The sequence below is a fragment of the Hemicordylus capensis genome, chromosome 1 (assembly GCF_027244095.1).
Source record: "Hemicordylus capensis ecotype Gifberg chromosome 1, rHemCap1.1.pri, whole genome shotgun sequence".
Taxonomy (NCBI): Eukaryota; Metazoa; Chordata; class Lepidosauria; order Squamata; family Cordylidae; genus Hemicordylus; species Hemicordylus capensis.
This window is the reverse complement of record NC_069657.1, coordinates 155411500-155427481: the sequence shown is the minus strand read 5'-3', so window position 1 is coordinate 155427481 and position 15982 is coordinate 155411500. Positions and strand designations below refer to the sequence as shown.

General features: G+C 43.8%; 1 long non-coding RNA gene across 1 annotated transcript; it reads left to right on the top strand.

The window, feature by feature from the left end:
- The first annotated feature begins 208 nt into the window (after positions 1-208).
- Positions 209-5104, top strand: LOC128340496 (uncharacterized). Its single transcript, XR_008313754.1, has 3 exons — positions 209-342; positions 3842-4009; positions 4142-5104. It is a non-coding gene; the product is annotated as an uncharacterized LOC128340496 (long non-coding RNA).
- Positions 5105-15982: the final 10878 nt, after the last annotated feature.

Sequence of the window (15982 nt, the reverse complement as noted above, 5' to 3'; positions counted from 1 at the left end):
TATTTATATATGTTTGTATATAGGGTTTAATGTCTCCTTAACATAATCATTGAAATGATGGTGATGATGTTTTAGAATTCTCTCCTGCTGTCTCTGTCTCTTTCTCCCAGCCTTTTCTTGCTCAGGAACATGTCAGTCCAAAGCACGCAGGGGAAAGCAGGCTTATCCTGATCTGGCTCTGTCCCTTTAAATGCAGGAACTCTAGGATGCAGCCTCCCTTTTGTCAAGCAGCAACAGGAGGACGGCAGAAGCAAAGTGTTCACTCTGAGAGACAGCCAGTGAAGGATGAGGCGGCCATAGAATGGACACATTTCTGAACTGTTCTGAGTGGACCTCTTTATGGTAAGGAGAGGAGTTTCCTCATGAAACCCAAGTTACAGTAGCCACAGAATTTGGGAAACATAATGGTGCCTCAGAACCTCCAGTTTCAGCAGTGAAATGCACTACAAACCAAAGGTTCAAATTCAGGGTTGGGTAATGGAACTGCAGCTTCACACATTCAGACAATCTGAAACACCTACCTCCGGTATGTTTACCTGAAGTTTGGCATGGTGTCTGAATTAGCACTATGATATGCATACATACCAGCCACCTTGAGATTGTTTTAATGAAAGGTGGTATCTAAATTTATGAATAAATAATACTTATTAATTAGTCCAGTTTATTTATTAAAGTTATCACCTAGCTGTCAATTTGACAGATGCTTCTGTGTACCTAAGCCCATTGAAGGGAATGGATTTCAGTGGGGGGAGGGGTGGTTTCAAAATTGAGACTTTTTTCTATATTTTGCTTACATAATAACAAAAACAATACAATACAAAATCCTCCCACAAGTAATGAGGTGGTATAATGGCTGGTTGTACTTCAGACTACAGGAGGCTCACATATTTGAATGCACCTGCAAGTTATAAAACAACACAGCAAGGGGTGAAATGGACTAAAACCTTTGCCTTGATGCACAATGTTTTCTGCAGGTTTTTTTTAATGTGGGGGAACTTTATAAAATGGCACACATGAAGTGGTACCATCTACTACCCTTCTGTGTCAGGATCCTACCACTTTATGCTGTTATATGCATAGACCAGGCCTCCAGGTTAGTTTCTCAGGGAGAAAGGCAATGGGGGAAAAAAGTGTGCATTTGGCACAATAGTCAATACCAATACATGAGCCCACTTAATTGTTTACAAAAAAAATGACAGTCAAATTATCACAATCCAAGAGTCTTGGGAATGTTTAGGTCCATTGAAATGACCAGAAGTAAAGGCAGCTTAGGGAGAGTGAACACTCGGTTTCTTAGGTAGATAAAAAGGAAAACTAGAAAAATCTATGAATAAGGAGTGAAGCCATGAGAACATGTCCAGAGGATAAAGCAATAACTAGGGAAATATTCATAGCAACTGCAGATGCAGGTACAACATCAAAGGGAAGACTTAAGAGGAGGACTAGCTCTCACTTAGAGCAACTACTGGGAGGGTGGGCCATCTCTAAGAAGGTAAAAAGCCTGGGAGATTCAAAGCAGAAGGACCAACCCAGAGGGCTGGGTAGGAACTATAAACACAGCCACGTACTGGAAAAGAGAAAGTTTTGCTCAGCTGGTTCAGTCTGTTCCAGAGGGCCCCAAGGAAGCAGCAGGCTGAGAGCTGCCGGGAATATGGGAAGGCTGCAGCCTGTAAGTAAAAAGTTAGAACCAAGTCAGTGTGTTAGGGATGTGTGTTTTTCTTTGCTTATTACTTGAAATCTGTGTTGCCTAAGTTAATGAAAACTCTTTCTTATTACATACTTTTTCTTTAAATCAAATAATAAACCCTTGTTGAAGTGTGCAATTTCTTTCATTGGGGTTTGCCTTAGTCACATGCCTCAAGGCCTGGAACTGCTCAGCCCCTAGTGGGAGGGTCTTGCCACTTTACACACACATATACACACACCCAGCCCTGGAATTTTATATAGAGTGGGTTTTCCCACATCAGAATAAATTGGATGGTGGCAGCCTACTTTGAACCCCTTAAGTCAAGGATTCAACCCCAGTTAACTCCCCTATCCTCCTCTGGCTCCGGTGGAGTCATGACAGAAGCTAAGATCAAAAAGAGGCCCTTTTGTCTGGCTAAAAAGATCACACACAAAAAAAAGCCCTTTTGTTTCTGTCACAGAGATAGTGGCCATTAGTGACTTCTTGGTATGATGATGATGGTAGGAAACTATAGATTTGAGAAGCAGTTCAGAAGCTTGTGAGCAGATTTCATAAGCACTACTCCTGTGTCTGACCCTCAATGTCTGACCTCATGAATGTGACCACAAATAGCTCAGAAGACATCTCAACAGCTCATAGATTTCACCACAGGTGAAAAGTCCAGACATCTCTGCTTTGAACATTATTTTAGAAGTGCAGAGATTTCATTGTAAATAGATTGTCAGACTCCCAGGGGATGAGGTGAGCTCCTAGTCCTTCTTGAACTCCAGAATGACTGGGTAAGCACCCCCTCCCCCCCAAAAAAGTCAGCCTCAGAAACAGCCAGGGGAGGAGGTGCATTCAGTCAGTTCCATCTCCTGGAGAACTCCTGGCTCCCATATTCAGAAGCAGCTCCTCATCCTCAGGTGCCTTGTCTTTAAATATCCCAGTGCAGAGTTGACAGGGCTTAAAGCCGACTTCCAGCCCCACCCCTTTCCTGACCTTGCTTCCTGTTTCCTGCCACACCCAACCTAGCTGTCTCCCTGGAGCTGTTTCCTGCCACTCTCCCTGCCTTGCCCTCTTAACCCCACTGGTATCCGGCCTGCCTGGACCCCTCTCATCCCTACTGCCCCCTGAAGGGAACGAAAGCCCCAGAGGAGGGATGCCACGCCCTTCTCCAGACTTCACAGGGCCACCCAGGCAACCAAGTAACATGGCATCCTGACATAAATGATAGAATTAACCCAAAGATATTCAATGAGAGCAGTTTCCAAAAGATTTCAAAATCAAGAGAAAAACTGAAGTGCTCAGGAAAGCATATTCTGAGGTTGTGCACACAACCTCACTGGGGAGGGCAGATGGGTTGCGGGGGAAGCAGGAGCTCACCTGCCTTCCCCAGCAGATGAGTGGCTGCTGTCCTCCCCTCCCCTCCACCGTGCGACCACATGAGTAGCGGTGCTGTGAAGGGAAATGCTGGGAGCGGGAGGACTTCCCCATCCAGCATCCCAGGGTGCCCCATGGTACAAGTGCAGTGGTTGCTCTCATTCGAGCCACCACTATGCTCACCACTATGTCCCCCACCCCGGCTCGCTGCCAGAAATGATGGCAGGCTGGCGGGTAGCCGCTTAAGCCAGTGCTGATTGCCAAGACAATCATGGGCTGAGGTTAAGGGAGCCACAGGTTTGCTTAATCTCAGTTAAATGCCGGGTTTCGAAGTGGGGCTTGGTGTGGGTGCAGCACCAGAAGCAATGTTTCTTCCAGCACTTCATACATGCAGCTTAACCCAGGCTGGGCTGTCTGAGCCTGGGCTAGGCTGTGCATGTGAATACCCTTTCCGTGTCCCTTTGCTCTCAGGTTTGGCAATTTCTAGTTTTATCTCCTACTTATGGTGGGTGGTGGTGGGGAAATGATAAAGAAACACCTAGTCAGAGACTCAGGGGTGAAGTATGAAAAAACAGACCTGTTCATCATGAAAGAGAAAAAGAAGAAAATAGGACACAAAAATAGGATGTATTTTTTAAATCAGCTGGCTATTATCATTTAGCAGAGAAGAGATTGGGCATTTTCTATAAGACAACACATTTAGGGGATGCAATTTCAGTGACCTTGTTCCTGGCAGGGGCAACAAGCCTGAGAAGCTGTGTCTGTGTCAATTGTGAGTGTGCTTGTTTACAGTGAGGTGAAAAACACAACAACCTGAAAGTGTGGTTCTTGAGGACTCCAGGCTTCAGGCATGTCTCAGACCAGCCCCATGCTGGCTGCAACAAAGAAAAAATTCAAGATGTGTAGAAACAAAATTAGAACCTACGACTGAGCTGCCCGCCTTCCATCACCACCCACAAAGTAAGTAGATGTGCCACTCCAAATGAAATGTGCCTTTGAAAATTGCAGTTTTGCTTCTAACATACAAAAGAGTATGTGTATTAACTGATTAATTTTTTTAAGTTATCACAAATTGCTTTGTTTATTTAAAAGAAAATGCTCTGCAGGGATCCCAAGGACCAAAAGGATCTTCCATTGTTGCATGATGAAAGGAACAACGGAACAACATTGGTACGCACAAATAAAATGGAAGGTATCAGAAGAAACCGCAATGGTACATAGAGGCCTATTAAGGCCTCGTCCTTTAGGATTTCTAATAATTTGAGAGACCATGCCATTTTTCAACTTATAATGGCTGTTCAGACAACAATTTTTCTCCTTTTTCTTCTAAAAGCACCCCCTGTTGGTATGAAGGCCTTAGTCATTTCCCCTTTCTTAAACAGTCAATAAAATCCCCTATTTTATTTTCGCATTGTGTTTCTTATCCAAGCATGTTCAATAGGCATGGACAGAAGAATGTAGAAAACAACAGTATTATGAAATTGGTTGTCAATGTAAAGAACTACCTAGTAGTCATAGATAATGCTGAGGGTGGGGGGGGGGATAGCAGAGGAAATACTGAATGCCGTTGTTTTTTGAGGCATTCCAATCTTATATTAGTTTTCTTCCAATTAAATGTGCATACCTCTAAAAGGAGGCCTGGCGAGGGTTCTGAGGAACTGTACTCTTGTATGGATTCTGAGAATTCTCTCTTGATGCTCCCAAGGGTTGCTGCCCGCTTGACAAGGTCATCTGAGGGGGCTCTGCTCCAGGTGGCGACAATGAGGGAGGCTCAGCTGTCGTGTACTCGGGACAGGGCCTTCTCTGCTGCTGCCCCCAGACTTTGGAATGCTCTCCCAGTGGCCATTCGCTCCTCTGACTCCATCACAGATTTTAGAAAGCTTGTTAAATCTTGGCCCTTTATCCAGGCTTTTACATGATTGTTTTTATTGCTGCTTCTATGTGTTTTTACTCATGTATAGTTTTTAGGCACATATTTTATAGATTTTAAATTTGGTTTGTTTTTATATTTTTAGCTTAGTATTTTTATTGTCATTTTATTGTATGTTTTTTAAACTTTTGTAAACCACCTTAAGATTGTTTTTAATGAATATTTAATGAGTATATAAATGTAACAATAAATAAATAAAATAAAATAAATGTCCCTAGCTTCCCTTCACAGATTTACAGTTTGTGAGAATTTCTGGGGAGAGGCAATAACTATTAAACCAGTTTCATTCAGTTCAGTTTGGAGCCCAAATCCTTAAACCAGGTGTTCTCAAACCCACTTCACTGCTGGTTTATGGCACGTAAAATAGTGACATAAGGCTATGCAGATGAGCAGCCCTACCCAGGTTGGGGAAGTGCTACCCGGGTTTAGCTGCTCATGTGTAGCACCATGCCTGGCACTGCCTTCCCCACAAGCCCAGGTTTTGTACGCAGGCTTTTGCCTGGGTTAACCCCTGCTAACTTGGCAAAAAGGCACATTTTAACATGGTGATCCTCTTTTATTTAGCAGGGGGAGAATAACTGGCCCTATCCACCCCCAGCACAGTCCCTCCAGTGACAGTTGCTGGTGTCTATCTTATGTTTCTTTTTAGATTGTGAGCCCTTTGGGGATAGAAAGCCATCTTATTTATTTATTATTTCTCTCTGTAAACTGCCCTGAGCCGTTTTTGGAAGGGCAGTATAGAAATCCCATACCTTTATCCCAGGTATGGAGTCATGTGTATGCTTGTGCTCCACAGAGCCCAAGCATACACAGAGTTAAGCAACTAGAGTGCCTGACTCCCAGGGAATCCCCCAATGCACTGCGTTCATCACGCAGTACATTGTGAGATTCCTGGAGGCCGGAACAATGGGTCCTGGCCTCCAGCAATCCATGCTGTACGGAGCAATGCAGATCATGTGGGCATGCAATGGTGCACCCATGAGAATACAAAGGTTCATCTGTGGGGGAGGTAGTGGAACCCTGCTTCCCCCCAACCCCACCCCAGTGGGGATTGTGTGAATAGCCTTAAAAAGTGACAAACATATTTTCCTGGCAGGTGGTTTCCACCATATAGAAGCAGCCACTGAACTGATCCTGCATGCAAATGTGTTCTTTACATGGTCATAGACACACTGGCCTGGCTCTCATAGTTGCTCAGATCTAGGTTAAATGTGGGTTGCTGACATTAGCATGATTTGTGTGAACCCATGCCAAAGCAGGAATCTTGGATTCATCTTGGGCCATAGACCACCTTTGTGTGGGTTCACACCATCATGTGAATGTTGGTAACCCACATTAAACCTAGATCTGAATGATTGTGTGACCAGGCCACTTTGATTTAATACTACATCACATATTTTAGGGATGAACCCAAGCTTTAAAGATGCTTAGTTGCTGAAGCTGAGCCCTGAAACATAGTCTTAGCAGGATGCTTAGAAGAGTTTGGATTTGATAATTGGATTCTACAATTTGGATAAGCTATGTTGTCTTAGTAACTCATACTTAGTTACTTGTCTTAGTAACTCAACTTAGTCAAGTCAGGTGTAACTGAAGTCATTTTTGCCAATTTAACCTAAATTGTGGTCCATTTAAAAACAACAAAAAACTCTTGGCATTCAGAATCATAGAACCCCATCATACATATGCTAATTTCAGCTAAGGCATCACTTAACTTCCGGCCACTAGCTGAATATTTTCCTATTCCACCAAACACATTATTCAGATTTGACTGGAGCAATAACACACAAGGTTTTCCAATTTGCAAATCAAACTGGAGTATCCATCTCCTTTCAGGGACACTTGCATTTGTTTGCTCCCAACATACAGTATCCATTCTAAGGAGTATGTATATTTCTGTTAAAGGAAGCAGATCAAAAGGAAAAAGTGGATACGACAGAAACTCAGTGTCAAAATGAACAGCATATTGCATCTTGTACAACCATCTGCTGGATCTGCGGATTGGGGAATTGAATGCATTATTATAAATGAAATTCTGTAAGTAGCACTAACACATGTGCAGTATGTGTCAATAGCTGTTATCCTGCACATGTTTGCTTAGGAATAATTCCCAGCTGGAGATAGAGCCCATATATTCCTAACGTTTTTGCACTTTTCTACCCATTTCTGTGCATTAGCAAGCCCAAGAACATGTCTTTAATGGATCTCATAGCAACAGTGCTTCTCTCCTCTGTCTGGCCTCTTTCTCCCTTGTCTTTTTGGCTACACCATCATATTTTCCCCCTCTTGTAATTGAAGTTCCTTCTTGATAATACCAGCAATTTCCCCTTTATTTCTGTGCATATAATCATTCTTTTCCTACATAGGACTTAACAATTGTCCTACATTAATTTTGTCTTTGGACAGCCCATTCCTGTGGGTTGGCATTCCTGTTGTATTACACTGCAACATGGCAAGCAATGACTTAAACTGCTACAGCTGAAGCAAGATCCAATCTGTACCTGACTGGCAGGACAGATGCAACAGAAATCGGCACTCTGATTGGAAAAGCAGCCTCTAGGGAGGGATCCAAGGGGTCAGAAAAGCCCAAAGCACAACCCAGGGCTAGAGAGGAGTATCCCCTACCCATGCAAAACTGTGCAGTCAGCATGGGGACAGTGCTTGTTCACACATGCAAGTATTCACTTGACTTCTTTACCTCTGATTATTCAACACTTCTGATGCAGACAGTGTTAGATACAGGGGTGGAGATACCAGTGTTCCAAGGTGTCCTTGAAACAGGACCCACTTTGGGGTCTAGAGGCTGTCTTGCTCACCTGGAGGCTGTCTTGCTTGCTGTGTCAGCCATTGGGGGGGGGGGTCCTCCAATCTCCCCGATGCCCTCTGTCATTTGGGAAGTTTGCTGGATGGTTGGAGGAGCCCCTGCTGCCGCCTCCCAAGTTTCCGCTACCACAGCAGCCTCCACAGCAGCTGACCCTACCACTGGAAGGGCTTTCTTTCAAGTAGGATTGATATGGAGGGTGTGCATGTGTGCTCTCCATTCCCATCCAGCTCAGGGGCTGCTGGGAAGCAGGAAGACCACATCCCACTTCTCTCTGGAGAGGGATGGAATGGGGCCTCCCTGCTCCCCAGCACACACACACACACACCCGAACCAGGTAGTGGGTGGCAGTGTGAGTGGCACCACGAGAGGTGGAGGGGAGGGGAAGAGACACAGGCCTTCTCCCTAGCTATGCCAGTGTTTACATGCACTGTTAATCACTCATTTGCACATGCAAGTAAACACTTGATGCTATAGACATTAAGTGATGAACATTCACGTGTTAATCAGTTGGCTGTTCTTACAAATATTAATGAAGTCTAGGTGGGTGTCATTGCCAGCACAACATGATAAACTGCTTCATCATGCCAGTAGTAAGCCCTTTCAACAACCTAACACATCCCACTGATTTGGGGATCCAGTTTGATTCTTAGGGGCCGCTGTGGTCTGTCCAAGCTGTTCTGTTCCATTCTTGGCTGTGAAGGGGTTGATAAAAGTGTAATATAGGGAAAACTTCAATGATACAATATTGTTTTCTAGTGTCAAACACACTGTTTTGGGGATCCAGTTTGATTTTTAGGGGTTTTTCCCTTCAATTCTGTTCTTGCTTTTACACAAGAACAAGGCAACCTTGCAGAATCAGTTGGTGTAAAGGTAAAGTGTGCTGTCAAGTCAGTGTTGAATCCTGGCACCCACAGAGCCCTGTGGTTGTCTTTGGTAGAATACAGGAAGGGTTTACCATTGCCTCTTCCCACGCAGTATGAGATGGTGATTTTCAGCATCTTCCTATACCACTACTGCCCAATATAGGTGTTTCCCATAGTCTGGAACTTGCATTCCAAATTAGTATTATGCTTGGCCAACATGATGAACTACTGAAAGGCATGGAAGTAGATGTCCACATCCTGATCCACTATCATTGTTGCACAAGTACAGTGTCCTTGTGACTTCATGCAGCTATGTGACTTTCTTACGCCTGCACAACTTTCCTTGTTGCACTGGTGCAGTGTTAATCTGTAATAATAAATAAATACATACATAAATATCTTGAAGCGTGTGTATGTGCCATCAAACACCAAAAAGAATAAGACATGTAAATGATGTCACACAGTCTCGATCATGGATATTCCTGAAATTGAAAGCATTCATCTACCAATAGATTGCAGAGCTGCCACAGTTAATGAAGCTGTAGGTAAGTTGTAAAAAAATGAAATAGGGGGCAATGTTAATAGTCCTCAAAAAAGAAACTGGTAAAATTACTGCATACATGAATTTTCACAGAGAAGCATTTTTCATTAACTCTATAATGGGAATGGGGGGGGGAGCGTAACATTGAGCCAAGTAAAAGTAATTTTATGACATCACTTATTATCACCTTAATACAGAAGCAGAAATTGAGCACATATATCATGGTATCAAAAGAGTCTGAAATGTAAACAACAGGACAACTTATACAAAGGAACTATACAGAAATATGGAGAAAGAGGAAAACATTCAACTACAGAAAAAGAAATCATAGTGTTGATGCTCATAGGGGTCGCTCAAGCTGGGCCAGGGGACTGATTTTGACCCTCCTTCCTCAACACCTCAGGATATGTTGGGAGGGAGTTAAGGAAATCTTGTTCCTCCTCTATCCAGATGTCTTCTTGGATGAGCTTCTCCCTTGAGGACCTCAACCTGTCCATTTTGCAGAGAACCTCCTCATCTCAGGCCTGCTCTCCCCTAAATAGCACTGAGCATGTATGGCAGGCCTACCTCACCTCCAGATGTCCAGTCCACCCTAGGGCTTCCTGTCTCCCCACTTCCTGTCTGGCTGACTCTGGCTTCCTCTACATTCCTGCAGCATTTGGCCTCACCACAGAGTTGTCCGAAGGCACGTCCTCAGTCTGTGCTGGGCCTGCTGGCCCCTATAAAGTGAAGCCCACATTATGCCAGCTTGAGCAACCATCGAGGGCCACAAGCTCCACTGCAACCCTCCTGGAGGGACATGAATGCATCTGTCATCACCTAGAGCTCACTGGTATCTGGTAAACCCCTGAGCTAGGTGGCACAGTGTTCCAACACACAGCTTGCAAAAAGGTGTCCTCTTCAGATGTTCCTTCCACAAAGATACTGAATGTGCAGAGCAGGGAGTAGCCCTGACAACCCTGTCTTGACCTCCACACATTTAGCAGAAGTGTAAATGAGCTTCTGTGTCCATATAGTTGTACCTATGACCTATATTTATTTATATTTGTTTAACACAGGCAGGCTGAAAACAGACTAGAGTCCATATTAGGGCCTATTCTATGGTGGTGATGGCAGTGAAGAAATCCTACTTTTCTGCCACCATCGCATCAGCTCAATGTCATCCTGCAGAGCTTTTCGAGTGGATTGGGGCCTCCTAGGTGAGGATCCCAAAGACCATCAAACAGAATCCCCGACAGCCCACTGTGACCAATTTGCACTACATTTTGCAGATAAAATTGCTCATATCTGTTCTGACTTGGATGCTAAGTTTTTTGTGGCACCGGAACTGGATGTTGCAAATGCACCACCTGGTCTTGTTATACTGGATGGTTTTCAGACTGTGTTGCCTGAGGAGGTGGACAGGCTGCTTGGAAGGTTGTGGCCTACCATGTGTGTCCTAGACCCTTCTAGGGAGGGACTCGGTCCATGTGTGGTGGGCGCGGTGAATGCCTCTCTAGAGCAGGGGGTGGTGCCTCCTCACTTGAAGGTGGCAGTCATTAGGCCCTTCCTTAAAAAGCCCTCATTGGACCCAGATGACTTAAATAACTTTTGACAAATTTCAAACCTCCCTTTCTTGGGCAAGGGTTAGAGAGCATTGAGATGTCTCAGCTCCAGGCAGTCCTGGATGAATCTGATTACTTAGATGCTTTTCAGTCTGGCTTCTGACCTGGATATGAGAATGAAACTGCCTTGGTCATCCTGGTGGATGACCTACGCCAGGAGATAGACAGAGGGAGTGTGACTCTGTTGATCCTCCTGGTCCTCTCAGCAGCTTTCAATACCATTGACCATGGTATCCTTCTGGGATGTCTCTCCAGGTTTGGAGTTGGGGGCACAGTTATCTGGTAGCACCTCTCCTACCAGGAGGGTTGTATTCAGAAGGTGCTGCTGGGGGATGCCTGCTCCACCTTGGCCTTTGGCCTATGGAGTGCCACAGGGATCTATTCTGTCCCCCATGCTGTTTAACATTTACATGAAAACCCTGGGAGAGGTCATCTGTAGGTGTGGGCTGCGGTGCCATCAATATGCTGATGACACCCAGCTCTACCTATCATTTAAATCAGAAGACACCAGGGAGGCAGTGGATGCTCTGAACCAAGGCTTTGAGACTGTTCTGGACTGGATGGGGGCAAACTGAAACTGAATCCAGATAAGACGGAAGTGCTCTTGGTTGGTAGAATTGATCATCTGAGTAAGGAGGTAAATCTGGTCTTGGATGGGGTCACAGTCCTTCAAAAACAAAATCTGGAGCTTGGGGGTGTTTCTGGACCTGACACTGTCCTTGGAGACACAGGTGGCAGTAGTGTGCAGAAGCGCCTTTTACCAACTATGGCTGGTATAACAGCTGCAACCCTACTTGGAGAAGTCGGACCTGACCTCAGTCACTCATGTGTTGGCAACATCCAGAATGGACTACTGCAATGCTGTCTACATGGGGCTGCCCTTGGAGACTGTTCAGAAGCTTCAGCTGGTCCAGAATGCTGCTGCAAGGATGCTTGTGGGTGCAAGTCATTCATGAGTTTCACACCCATCCTGCAACTGCTTCATTGGTTACTGGTCCGCTTCTGGGCTAGATTCAAAGTTCTGGTCTTGACCTTTAAAGCTCTACATGGCTTGGGACTGGGGTACCTGTTGGACTGCATTTTCCCATATGAATCTGCTAGGGCCCTCTGTTCATGGTCTCAGGCCCTGCTCATGGTACTACCACTAATAGAGATCCAGTTGGTGGGGACTAGAGACAGGGCCTTTTCGGTTGTGGCCCCTCAGCTTTGGAACACCCTCCCTGAAGAGCTTCGCCATGCTCCCTCCCTCAGTGTTTTTAAAAAAACAACTTAAAACACACCTTTCTAAGGAAGCTTATTATTGTTTCATTTTTGGTTATATCTGGTAGGTTTTTAGTTTTTATAACTCTCAGTTTTTAGCTTTAATTTTTTTTAAAAAAATTGAACTTTATACTAAATGTAGTTTTTAACTCGCCTTTTAACTTGTTTATTCAATTTGGTTAATTTTATTACTTTTATTGTATATTGTATCTATTTCATTGTTGTGAGCTGCCCCGAGCAGTAGTGTACTGGAGGGGTGGGGTATAAATATTTTAAATAAATATGTAACAAATAACAAATGTATACCATCCTTCATGTATGCTATCATGTTTACAACAATTCCATGCAAGCTGGGACCAAAAATCTCACACAATCAGGAACATCAATCACACAAGGCTTGCATGGAAGGTTCTATGTACAGTATGTACATACAGTTGCATGTGCATAGAAGCCCCATTCACATTTCTGCTGAATGTGTGGATATCATGGGCAGAACCAGTGGGCATTTATTCAATTTCCTCCTTCAGACATTCATGCCGATTCATGTCAATTTCCTCCTTCATGCATGGAACATCTAACCAAGATCAGAGACATATGATGAAACCACGATCATTATTCTTTGTTGCTCATCAGTATGGGAAGGAACAATACTGCTATAAACACACAGCACAACTATGAACTAGGGGTGTAACTATAATAGGGCAAGGGGAGACAATTGTCTGGGGCCCCACTGCCTTGGTGGGGGGGAAGAGGCAAGTCACATGACTGACTCCCCCAGCCGCGCACTCACCTGGGCTTCCTTCAGTTGTATTCATCGTCTGAAATTGATGTGAGTGTTAAGACCTGGAGCAACCAGAACAGCATATCTTTCTCTAAAACCATTAAATGACTTGCATCGTCCACAATTTACAAACCCTTTAAAAAAATAATTTACGATGTTCTATTGTGGCACATGGGTCACACACACACACACACACACACACACACACACACACGTATGTGTGTATATAGACCTTGGTTTGGGGCGGTGTATAAATGTATTAAATAAATATATAAATAAATTTTACTATGCTTTTTGTTACCACTATTCATCCTCATTTAAGATTTCTTTACTTCATGAGCTGAGCTTTAGTGGGTGGCCATAAAATCTTGTCTCTGGGCCCACTCCAACCTTACTATGCCCCTGCTATGAACACATCACATCTGAAGATCCTCTCCAAGCATTTGAGAAGTCCCCCTCTTCATTTTACTGAACTCCACCCTGCCAAACCTTATAACCTATATCCCAAAGGCATATTTTTCTCCTCCACAAAAGTAACTTTCCTCTCCCCCAAACATTATTTGAGGAGTTGCTCCTCAAGCTTATCCTCCATCTGCACCCCATCACACCTGACTGTGACATTCTGTGAAAGCTGGTGAAGAACCTTGGGGCTCAGGGAGTGTTCTTGGCAATTCTTCTTGTAACAAGTAGAGGAATACAAAGAGAGGTTATGCTGATTATGTCAGTGAGTGAGATTTTGGCCACATCCACACAAAATGCTGATCCTCTGCAGTCAGGGAGACTACAAAGAGGAGGAGGAGGAGGGGGAGGAGGAGGAGGGACTGGCTGTCTGGACTTCTGCCTGGACTGAAAGACATCCCCAGCAGCCAATCGCAGCCAGAGCAAGGGAGAAGCTTCCTCTCTCAACTCCGGTTAATGCTGCATCAAGTTTTTGGACATGACATACCCACTCATACCTGAAGTTCCAGTAATGGCAAAACCTACTATAAAAACCTACTACAAAAACCTACTACAAATTGAGAGTCTCAGAGGAGGAAAACTTCTCCTCTGAGAATATCAGGAGGAAATCAGAGTCTCAGGAGGAAAACTTCAGGTCACTTTTGGGTCTGAACCATAGTTGCACAAATTCAGATGTACAAATATTTCAACTTGAGGCCCCTTCAACTCCAGTTTCATGTTACATGTGAATGAGCTCTAAGTGTCTGGGACCACAGTCTAAGCTTCTCTAATGAAGGCCTATGGGCAGGAGATGGGCATAAGGACTATGGGCGGCAAGCAAGGACTGGGGAAAATGTGTTTGGCAGAAGCCTGATCAAGAAGGCTTTAAACTAAATTCTGGGAGATGTGGAGACAAAAGGCCAAGATTAAGTGCAAAGGTACATGCTGCTGTATTTTCACATTATTTTACATTTTCCTTCACACAGAGAGAAGGAAGAAGAGGCTCACCCTCTTCCCTCTGCATGTGTGGAAAAATGGGAAACAATTCTGACAATTCTCTCTCATTTAATGTGGAGTGTTAGACCAGGGACATGGTATAGGGACTTAAGAATATAAACAAAGGAATGAAAAGTCTAGAGGAAAATAGGGAGGAACCCCAAATTGAAACATTCTGAGCACTTGAGGAAAGCATGTGCCGTCAAGTCAGTTTCAACTCCTGGCACCCACAGAGCCCTCTGGTTGTCTTTGGTAGAATACAGGAGGGTTTTACCATTGCCTCCTCCCACGTAGTATGAGATGATGTCTTTCAGCATCTTCCTATATCGCTGCTGCCCAATATAGGTGTTTCCCGAAGTCTGGGAAACACATACCAGCAGGGTTTTGAACCGGCAACCTTCTGCTTGTTAGTCAAGCATTTCCTCACTGCGCCACTTAAAGTGGCTAAGTATTGGTACTACCTCTACTATCTCTAATTAAATATTTTAGTTAACTGATGTCTTCCTTTTAACTGATTAATTAATTAAATAAATTTAAATAAATGTGACTATTCTAAACAATTTATATAAGACTTTCCTCAATATTCCTTCTCAAATCAAGGACTATAAACTATCCGTGAAAACCATTTTTTAAATCCTTATATCTGAGTTTCTGCTGGCTCAACTACCATCTAATGAATGAATACAGCAAGGCTGAGAGCCAGTGTTATTTTTCTAAGTAATCCAAGAGGGACTTTTTCTTTTGTTTCAGTTCAGATCCCCAATATAAGCCCCTACAGCTGTTTGGATCATTTGTCCTACCTGAGTTACTGAACAAAGTCCAATACTACATAATTAAAGCGTAGGGGGGGGGGGATCTAAACCATGAAAAAATAACACTGTTTTGCAAGAGGTATACTTTTTGTCATTGTATATGGTTGGAAAAACTTTTATTGAAAGAAAAGTGGCATCAGTGGAGTAAACAAAATTAGGATCATGATCATTTGGCTGCAGATTATCTTCCCAGCTATGGCACACTGATGTTCCAGTTAAAAGTCTTTAGTCAATAAAATGTATTAACTAGTGCATTTGCAGACTAATTTGCAGACTAAATATTTGGAAAATTCTCACATTCCTCCATGTTATGTTAGTTTATTGGGAAACCAAGATTCCCAAGGCATGCGTGCCGCCATGGAGCATGTTGTAAGAACCAGGAAATTGCTGGGAATCCCAGATTCGATGCTGCAGGAAACTTCAGATTGTTCAGTCCTTGACAATCAAGGATTGAATTTAGCTTGATGTTCTTCACTTCATCACAGTTTCCTGCAGCACAAATCCAGGATTCCAGATCATTTCTGGGTTCTCATACAATGCACCACAGGGGCACGGATGTCTCGGGAATCTCAGATTCCTGTTAAACTAACATTGTGCGAAGCATAAGAACCTGCCTGTTGTTTAAGAGTAATAATCTGCCCTTCAAGATGGTTCTCATCAAAGGAGAAATGAGTAGCAGGGGTGAGATGACCCCTGCTAACTGAGCAAGGATACATCTTGTAAAGTGGCGATTCTCTTATATTTAGCAGGGGAGAGCAACTAGCCCTATCCATTCTCAGTACAGAATCCCTCCAGTGGCTGTTGCTGGTATCTGCCTTATATTTCTTTTTAGATTGTGAGGCCTTTGGGGACAGGGGACCAACTTATGTATTTATTATTTGTTTTTC